Here is a 9,847-nt window from a genome sequence, read left to right on the forward strand (position 1 = left end):
TTCAATGGTTTTTAATGGTGGACTGTGACAGAGCAGGTAAATGTTGAACTGGAACGCAAAAATGCGCTAAGAAGCAGGGGGGACTGGGACAAGAATTCGGCCCTGGCCTTTTACCCACCCCAGAACACAGCACTGCCCGTGCAGCCAGCTAAACTTGGAGAGTATGGTTAGGACTCCTAACTACTTACAAAAAGCATTAGACTGAAAGATATAAGATTATTTCGTCAAACTTGTGAGGCTCTCCATGCTCATTAGTTGCTCATTCAACATATTTGCTGCTATTTCCCTCAATCTCGTTTTAAAATACTCTCATCCAGTGGCGACCCGTCATTCAGGCTCTGCCCCACCTGTTTTGAGCCCCACCTGTTTAGCTAAAAATAAAATAAATAAATCATTGAGTTAATAATAACAAACTTGGTCTCTTCTTTTGCTTTCTTTTGTAAGGCAGCTCCAAAAGTAAAGTGTTTCAGCCTAGCTCAGTGCTTTCTGTGGTGGTGGGGCAGCCAGCGGAAAATACGGAGCGTAGGGGTTGGTATTGTTCTCTAGTTGCGCTGTGATTAGCTCATTATTCTGTCACTCATGGGGACACCACGTCACTGCAAAATCTAAGGGTAGAGCTCGAAAATTCAAGCACCTTGGGTGCTGCCATAGAGTAACATTAGAAGTGCCCATCCAAGAAGGCTTAAGGTCATTGGCCAAAGATAAAATCAAATCAAATCACGTTATATCTACAGTAGCATTGATTCAACTAACCATGTCAACATAATACTTTCAAAATCTTAGCTAGCAAGCTAGAAGTCATCATCATGGATCAAGTCGACAATCTACTGGCAAATCCTTTTCAATCCATATGAAGTGAAATAATGAAGAGAAATTATAGATAAAACATATTGGTGCCCATCGGCCATTGGACATATATATTACACAACAAGCTGGAAATCGCAAATTCAACAATGAGTGGTTTGGAAGGAATCAGTGGCTAACTGCAAGCATTGCAAAGCAATCACTAGCCTGATATTCAGTGGAGTGGGTGTGTGGTCCCAAGTCTGGGTTTAAGGGTCTCTTTTCCAAGGTTAAAAGGATAAACATTTAACATTGGCCATGCTGCCAATCCAGCAAGACTTCTAACGCACACAAAACAACTGGAAACTTGGAACTGGGAAATCTGACTTCAGTGAGTTCAAGACAACTGGGAACTCTGAAAGAAACGAGCTCCGACTGGGAAAATACGTTTTGAACGGTCATCAGAATTGCAAGTCGGGAACTTGGGCCTCTTCTAGAGTTCCGAATAGAAGATCACTGACGTCATCATGATTCGACCTTGTTTTTTTCAGTTCCCAGTTGTCTTGAAAGCACCCTACATCCAGAGAATGCCAGACTTTGATGACAATGTTTGATGACAATCTGCCCACAAGAAGGTCCGCCGCACCACTGTCCTGTTCAAGTGAGCACAGCACAACAAGGTGGGTCCAAAAATGTCTTGTATGCTGCTGCATAAATGATGTAATATGCCAGGGAGATATGTATACTGTAGCTAAGAAAGTAATACTAAGTGTATGTTGTGTAGTAAGCTGTTAGTAGCCCATGTGCCTCAGCCTAATAATTTGGTCACTTTTCCCCTCATAATTTTGTCTGCTGTTCTGGCTTGGTGGTGCACATGTAGCCTATAGCCTGTTTTAGAGAAATGTAATCCTCAAATATTGTAAGAGCTTTCATTGTCTGCTTATATGCCCCCTTTATTCATCCTATGGTTCTGACTTGGTGTACAGGGAGAATACTGTAACAACGGCCCATGCCTCTTATCCGCTCGTCATCCCCTAATGCCATAGTTTGTACATCTCAATTGTCAGCAGAAACCACATTTGTTTAAGCAAGTCAGCCATGTTTTTTAAAAGGCAGTAAATGAGGCTGAATGAACTGTTTCCCTGCCAGACAAGGCTCCGCTGATAGCCAGGTGTAGCAGTGGTAAGGTGTTGGGACTCTGCTGTTAGGACAGCTTTATGTAGGCCCTAACAGTTTGTGGGCACCGTTTGTCACCGTTATAGTGAAATTAATGTATTGTTTAGTGTTGTGTTGTGTTGTGTTGTGAAGTGGCTTTGCTGGCATGCATCTAAACAAAAAAATGTTGAGTTTACCCCACCAAGATTTACATGGTAAAATCGGCACTGCTCTCATCCTAACTGTTTTACATTCCCTGAGACCAACCAGAAATGTTTCCTTAGCCAAATATTCCAAGATTTTCATAAAATATTTTCTGCATGAAGAGTAGGCTACATTTAAATTGCTTGGTCGGTGCAGCGGACTGCAGGGGTGTCGTGCTGTAGTGCTGCTTGAGCACACCTGAGCGCCACTTCTCACAATGGTGCTCATTTAGTAAAGTTAGATCAAAGCTGAATCAATGTCTTCGAAGATCACAATTACAGTATAATGTTACTGTTACACCAAAAAAATAACTAATTTCTTATGATATTTTAGGATGGTTATCTGAATAGACCCCAAAAATTATAATGGGGCCAAAACTCAACAGCGTGCACCACTAGGCAGAATGTGTGTCACGATCGTCATATGGAACAGACCAAGGCGCAGCGTGATGAACAAACATACTTTAATTAGTTAAAGTTTAAACACAATACAAAACAAGAAACGACTCGTGACGTCCAACGGTATCAATGACCGAACACGGAACAAAAACCCACAAACACAAAGGGAAAACAGACAGTTTAAATATGGCTCCCAATCAGAGACAACCAGCCAACAGCTGACACTCGTTGCCTCTGATTGGGAGTCACTCAGGCAAACATAGAAATCAACAAACTAGAATTACCAACATAGAAATACACACATAGAATGAACACACCCTGGCTCAACATAATGAGTCCCAGAGCCAGGGTGTGACAGTACCCCCCCCTAAAGGCGCGGACTGCGACCGCGCCTCAACTAAACAAAACAGGGGAGGGCTGGGCGGGCATACCTCCTCGGCGGCGGTTCTGGCTCCAGCCTTGACCACCACCCTCCAATACACCCCCCATAGCACCCCTGGTCCAGTCTGGCCCCGCCGGCTGGAGCCGAACTGGACTTAGCAGGAGCGGTTAGCTTCAGCTCCATCGTGGAGCAGTTGACCGGTACCTTACCAGGCACCGGTGACCCAGGCACGGGTTGTGCTGGACTGACGACACGCACCCCTGGCTTGGTGCGTGGAGGAGGAACGGGCCTTACCAGGCTGACAACGCGCACCCCTGGCTTGGTGCGTGGAGGAGGGACGGGCCTTACCAGGCTGACGACTCGCACCCCTGGCTTGGTGCGTGGAGGAGGGACGGGCCTTACCAGGCTGACGACTCGCACCCCTGGCTTGGTGCGAGTGGCAGGAACAGGCCGGGCCGGGCTGGCGACGCGCACCGTAGACTTGGTGCGAGTGGCAGGAACAGGCCGGGCCGGGCTGGCGACGCGCACCGTATACTTGGTGCGAGTGGCAGGAACAGGCCGGGCCGTGCTGGCGACGCGCACCGTATACTTGGTGCGAGTGGCAGGAACAGGCCGGGCTGGCGACGCGCACCGTATACTTGGTGCGAGTGGCAGGAACAGGCCGGGCCGGGCTGGCGACGCGCACCGTATACTTGGTGCGTGGAGCAGGGACAGGCCGGGCTGGGCTGTCGATGCACACCGTAGGCTTGGTGCGTGGAGCAGGGACTGGCCGGACTGGGCTGGCGACGCACACCGTAGGCTTGGTGCGTGGAGCAGGGACAGGCCGGACCGGGCTGGCGACGCACACCGTAGGCTTGGTGCGTGGAGCAGGGACTGGCCGGACTGGGCTGGCGACGCACACCGTAGGCTTGGTGCGTGGAGCAGGGACAGGCCGAACCGGGCTGTGGAGACGGATAGGAGCCCTGGAGTGAAGAGCGGCCACAACCCGTCCTGGCTGAATGCCTACCCTCACACACTCTGTGTGAGGCATCCGCACAGGACGTACAGGGCGGTGTATCCGTAACCTGGTGGCCTCCAGAATCCGCCCCTTTTTTGCCTCCGTCAGCCCCGTCGTCCATGCCGTGTGCCCCCCCCTAAAAATGTTCTGGGGTTGCCTCTCGACCGCCCGACGACGACCCTGATCACGCCGTTGCTCCTCTCTACGGCGCGCCTCCACCGTCTCTTCTCCCGGCGCTTCCTCCCATGTCCAGCCCAAGAGCTGCCCCTGGACACGCTGCTTGGTCGTTGCATGGTGGGTTTTTCTGTCACGATCGTCATATGGAACAGACCAAGGCGCAGCGTGATGAACAAACATACTTTAATTAGTTAAAGTTTAAACACAATACAAAACAAGAAACGACTCGTGACGTCCAACGGTATCAATGACCGAACACGGAACAAAAACCCACAAACACAAAGGGAAAACAGACAGTTTAAATATGGCTCCCAATCAGAGACAACCAGCCAACAGCTGACACTCATTGCCTCTGATTGGGAGTCACTCAGGCAAACATAGAAATCAACAAACTAGAATTACCAACATAGAAATACACACATAGAATGAACACACCCTGGCTCAACATAATGAGTCCCAGAGCCAGGGTGTGACAGTACCCCCCCCCTAAAGGCGCGGACTGCGACCGCGCCTCAACTAAACAAAACAGGGGAGGGCTGGGCGGGCATACCTCCTCGGCGGCGGTTCTGGCTCCGGCCTTGACCACCACCCTCCAATACACCCCCCATAGCGCCCCTGGTCCAGTCTGGCCCCGCCGGCTGGAGCCGAACTGGACTTAGCAGGAGCGGTTGGCTTCAGCTCCATCGTGGAGCAGTTGACCGGTACCTTACCAGGCACCGGTGACCCAGGCACGGGTTGTGCTGGACTGACGACACGCACCCCTGGCTTGGTGCGTGGAGGAGGAACGGGCCTTACCAGGCTGACGACGCGCACCCCTGGCTTGGTGCGTGGAGGAGGGACGGGCCTTACCAGGCTGACGACTCGCACCCCTGGCTTGGTGCGTGGAGGAGGGACGGGCCTTACCAGGCTGACGACTCGCACCCCTGGCTTGGTGCGAGTGGCAGGAACAGGCCGGGCCGGGCTGGCGACGCGCACCGTAGACTTGGTGCGAGTGGCAGGAACAGGCCGGGCCGGGCTGGCGACGCGCACCGTATACTTGGTGCGAGTGGCAGGAACAGGCCGGGCTGGTGACGCGCACCGTATACTTGGTGCGAGTGGCAGGAACAGGCCGGGCTGGCGACGTGCACCGTATACTTGGTGCGAGTGGCAGGAACAGGCCGGGCCGGGCTGGCGACGCGCACCGTATACTTGGTGCGTGGAGCAGGGACAGGCCGGGCTGGGCTGTCGACGCACACCGTAGGCTTGGTGCGTGGAGCAGGGACTGGCCGGACTGGGCTGGCGACGCACACCGTAGGCTTGGTGCGTGGAGCAGGGACAGGCCGGACCGGGCTGGCGACGCACACCGTAGGCTTGGTGCGTGGAGCAGGGACTGGCCGGACTGGGCTGGCGACGCACACCGTAGGCTTGGTGCGTGGAGCAGGGACAGGCCGAACCGGGCTGTGGAGACGGATAGGAGCCCTGGAGTGAAGAGCGGCCACAACCCGTCCTGGCTGAATGCCTACCCTCACACACTCTGTGTGAGGCATCCGTACAGGACGTACAGGGCGGTGTATCCGTAACCTGGTGGCCTCCAGAATCCGCCCCTTTTTTGCCTCCGTCAGCCCCGTCGTCCATGCCGTGTGCCCCCCCCCCCTAAAAATGTTCTGGGGTTGCCTCTCGACCGCCCGACGACGACCCTGATCACGCCGTTGCTCCTCTCTACGGCGCGCCTCCACCGTCTCTTCTCCCGGCGCTTCCTCCCATGTCCAGCCCAAGAGCTGCCCCTGGACACGCTGCTTGGTCGTTGCATGGTGGGTTTTTCTGTCACGATCGTCATATGGAACAGACCAAGGCGCAGCGTGATGAACAAACATACTTTAATTAGTTAAAGTTTAAACACAATACAAAACAAGAAACGACTCGTGACGGCCAACGGTATCAATGACCGAACACGGAACAAAAACCCACAAACACAAAGGGAAAACAGACAGTTTAAATATGGCTCCCAATCAGAGACAACCAGCCAACAGCTGACACTCGTTGCCTCTGATTGGGAGTCACTCAGGCAAACATAGAAATCAACAAACTAGAATTACCAACATAGAAATACACACATAGAATGAACACACCCTGGCTTAACATAATGAGTCCCAGAGCCAGGGTGTGACAATGTGCTTTGATTGAAACAAAATACAGGAAGCCTATATCGTTTGTTAACACCATCTGCTCTAATTTGCTCACGAAACAGTAATTCAAGAATAACTAAATGTATATGCATATTCCCATGAAAAACTGATTGAGATCAAATGATTGGCATGCCGACGCAGTTTGGACGTTTCACTGGTAAAACGAGAAGAATTACCATTCATGATTGACAGTGATGGTGCCATGGTCTATTTTGAAGTTAGGTGTGCTCGCAAATTTGTTTATTAATGTAGGTTACACTGTCTTGTGAATGTTTCGCAAAATCATCCTGTTGTCCCGCATTTGGGCATTTTAAATGTGGTCACCCTAACCCTGATTCTACACTTAGACACAGGCAGTAGTGCTGACACATAACATTGTCAGTAGAGTTCAGCGTTTCTCAACCATTTCTGTACCAGTGACTGGTGAGACATGGTCCCCCTCCTCTTTTTTAACCAGCTCATGTTTAAAACAAATACAATATGTAAAAATACACTGGAGATACAACTCACCACTATATCTGTGCCTCTGCTGTAGCCATTTTGTTTGCCTCCCTGTTGTGCTGTCTGTCTCAGCATCTTTTCTGCTGTCACCCTGTGCGTCTTTTGTTCTCTGTCTGTCTGTCTGTCTGCTTAAGCCTTATACGTTATAAAAACCAAGCTAACGATTTAGGCTGTATTGCAAATTAGTGCCTGTCCTGTGTTCCCCTGAATCAACAACTACCCTAAGTGTTAATTACTATTACAGGGCTCCAGACTAATATTTTCCCCTGGTGTCACTAACTTTTACAGTTGGTGGCACAGGCACCAGCCCATGAATTGGTCGGACCCATACACCCAAGTCATGAGTAATCATCTTATAAAGTCATTCATAGTGCTTTATTAAGAAGTGTAATAAATAGACTACTGAGGTATTCAAGAAATAAGTTGTTTCATCTAACACGTCCAAGCAGGAATGCATGACTCAAGATATTTTGCACAACCTAATCCAGTGATTGTTGGTGAATTTTGGGTTGACAATTAGACTATAGTATATTTTACTATCAAAATAGGACTCCAGAATTTCCAGATTTTGTTTTATCAATAGAGATAAATTACATACATATTTATGTGCACTAACTAATATCATAGGCTAATTAATTTGGGGTTCAACGCCCAAGGAACACATTAACTAGATCGCTAACTCTAAATATATACTATCCACTGTTAGTAGCCATGTATTCATCCAACAGTAAATGTAATGTCCTTAAAAAAACTTTGCAGTTGTAGGCTATTACCCATTAGACCTATAGGCCTATGCCCTCGCAATGGCCGGTGCGCATTTAGCGCACGCGTCAATCCATATCTCAAAGCCTTATCAAATATCATGGTTGTAAAATAGTTGCTATTGAGCTGAATATTGAGAGTTGAGAAATAATACCTATAGAAAGCTGAGGCCCTCTCTTCGACAGGGACAAGTGGAAGAAGCTTCCAAAGCAATGTTTTTCCCACAATTTAATTTTGAAATGTTATATGATCAGAAAATTTTTTTCGAGGGCATGGGGGAGAGGAGAGTGGCTCGCTCATTACAGCAGCAGGCCCCAGCAAAACAGGCGCAGGGGCAGGGCACACACTTTAATTACAGGAATCATGAGGATAATGCACTGTATTGTGACCAACATGGTTTTAACCATCCAAAAATGTTACGTTTTGAGTGAAGTGACAATGTAGAATGGGCTCTTTCTACATTTATAGGCACCCTTTCCGTTTTTTAAGATCAGTGTCCACCATTGTTCCTGTGCACAAGAAAGCAAAGGTAACTGAACTAAATGACTATCGCCCCGTAGCACTCACTTCTGTCATCATGAAGTGCTTTGAGAGGCTACTTAAGGATCATATCACCTCTACCTTACCTGACACCCTAGACCCACTTCAACTGGTCCTGGACTTCCTGATGGGCCGCCCCCAGGTATTGAAGGTAGGAAACAACACCTCCACTTCGCTGATCCTCAACACAGGGGCCCCACAAGGGTGCATGCTAAGCCCCCTCCTGTACTCCCTGTTCACCCATGACTGCATGGCCACGCACGCCTCCAACTCAACCATCAAGTTTGCAGACTACACAACAGTAGTAAGCCTGATTACCAACAATGACGAGTCAGCCTACAGGGAGGAGGTGAGGGCCCTGGCGGAGTGGTGCCAGGAAAATAACCTCTCCCTCAACGTCAACAAAATGAAGGAGCTGATCGTGGACTTCAGGAGACAGCAGAGGAAGCACGCCCCTATCCACATAGACGGGACCGCACTGGAGAAGGTGGAAAGCTTAAAGTTCCTCGGTGTACACATCACTGACAATCTGAAATGGTCCACCCACACAGACAGTGTGGTGAAGAAGGCGCAACAGCGCCTCTTCAACCTCAGGAGGCTGAAGAAATTTGGCTTGGCCCCTAAGAACCTCACAAACTTTTACAGATGCACAATTGAGAGCATCCTGTCTGGCTGTATCACCGCCTGGTACGGCAACTGCACCGCCCGCAACCACAGGGCTCTCCAGAGGGTGGTACGGTCTGCCCAACGCATCACCGGGGGCACACTGCCTGCCCTCCAGGACACCTCCAGCACCCGATGTCACAGGAAGGCCAAAAAGATAATCAAGGACATCAACCACTCGAGCCACGGCCTGTTCACCCCGCTATCATCCAGAAGGCGAGGTCAGTACAGGTGCATCAAAGCTGGGACCGAGAGACTGAAAAACAGCTTCTATCTCAAGGCCATCAGACTGTTAAATAGCCATCACTAGCCGGCTACCACCCGGCTTCTCAGCCCTGCACCTTCTTAGAGGCTGCTGCCTTATATACATAGACATGGAATCACTGGCATTTTAATAATGGAACACTAGTCACTTTAATAATGTTTACATACTGCTATTTCGTATGTATATACTGTATTCTATTCTACTGCATTTAGTCAATGTCACTCCGACATTGCTCGTCCTAATATTTATATATTTCATTATTTTACTTTTAGATTTGTGTATTGTTGTGAATTGTTAGATACTACTGCACTGTTGGAGCTAGGAACACAAGCATTCCACTACACCCGCAATAACCTCTGCTAAATATGTGTGTGACCAATAAAATGTGATTTGATTTGACCTTGGCTGTCTAACTGATGACAGTAGGAGCAGGTCTCTTTGCTGATGTAGTGTTTGACTTTGAATGTGAGTTTGCATTACCTCAGCTCAGCCTATCAGAAAACCGGGTGTTGCCCACTGATCAGCCAAAGGCTCATTATAGATGATTATAATAGAGAAATTGCGTAACATTCATGTTTTGTTTTTTTACTTAAGAGGCCCATGGGCCGCTGGCCATGTCACCTGTTCATTTATTTATTTTTTATATAAAAATATATATTTGTGTGTCAATTTTGACCAGCCCACCCAACAGAAAAATGGTCCAGCCCATCTGGCATTTGCCAGAATTGCCAGATGGCCAATCCACCCCTGCTGAGATGTTACTGGTTGGGCCATCAACTGGCAGATCCACTGGCCCCACACGTTTTTACTGGCTCCGGTCCAGTTGGCCAATGTGTCGGCCCATGATTACATTAT

Source organism: Coregonus lavaretus (genome assembly GCF_964263955.1).
Source record: "Coregonus lavaretus genome assembly, chromosome: 25".
NCBI lineage: Eukaryota > Metazoa > Chordata > Actinopteri > Salmoniformes > Salmonidae > Coregonus > Coregonus lavaretus.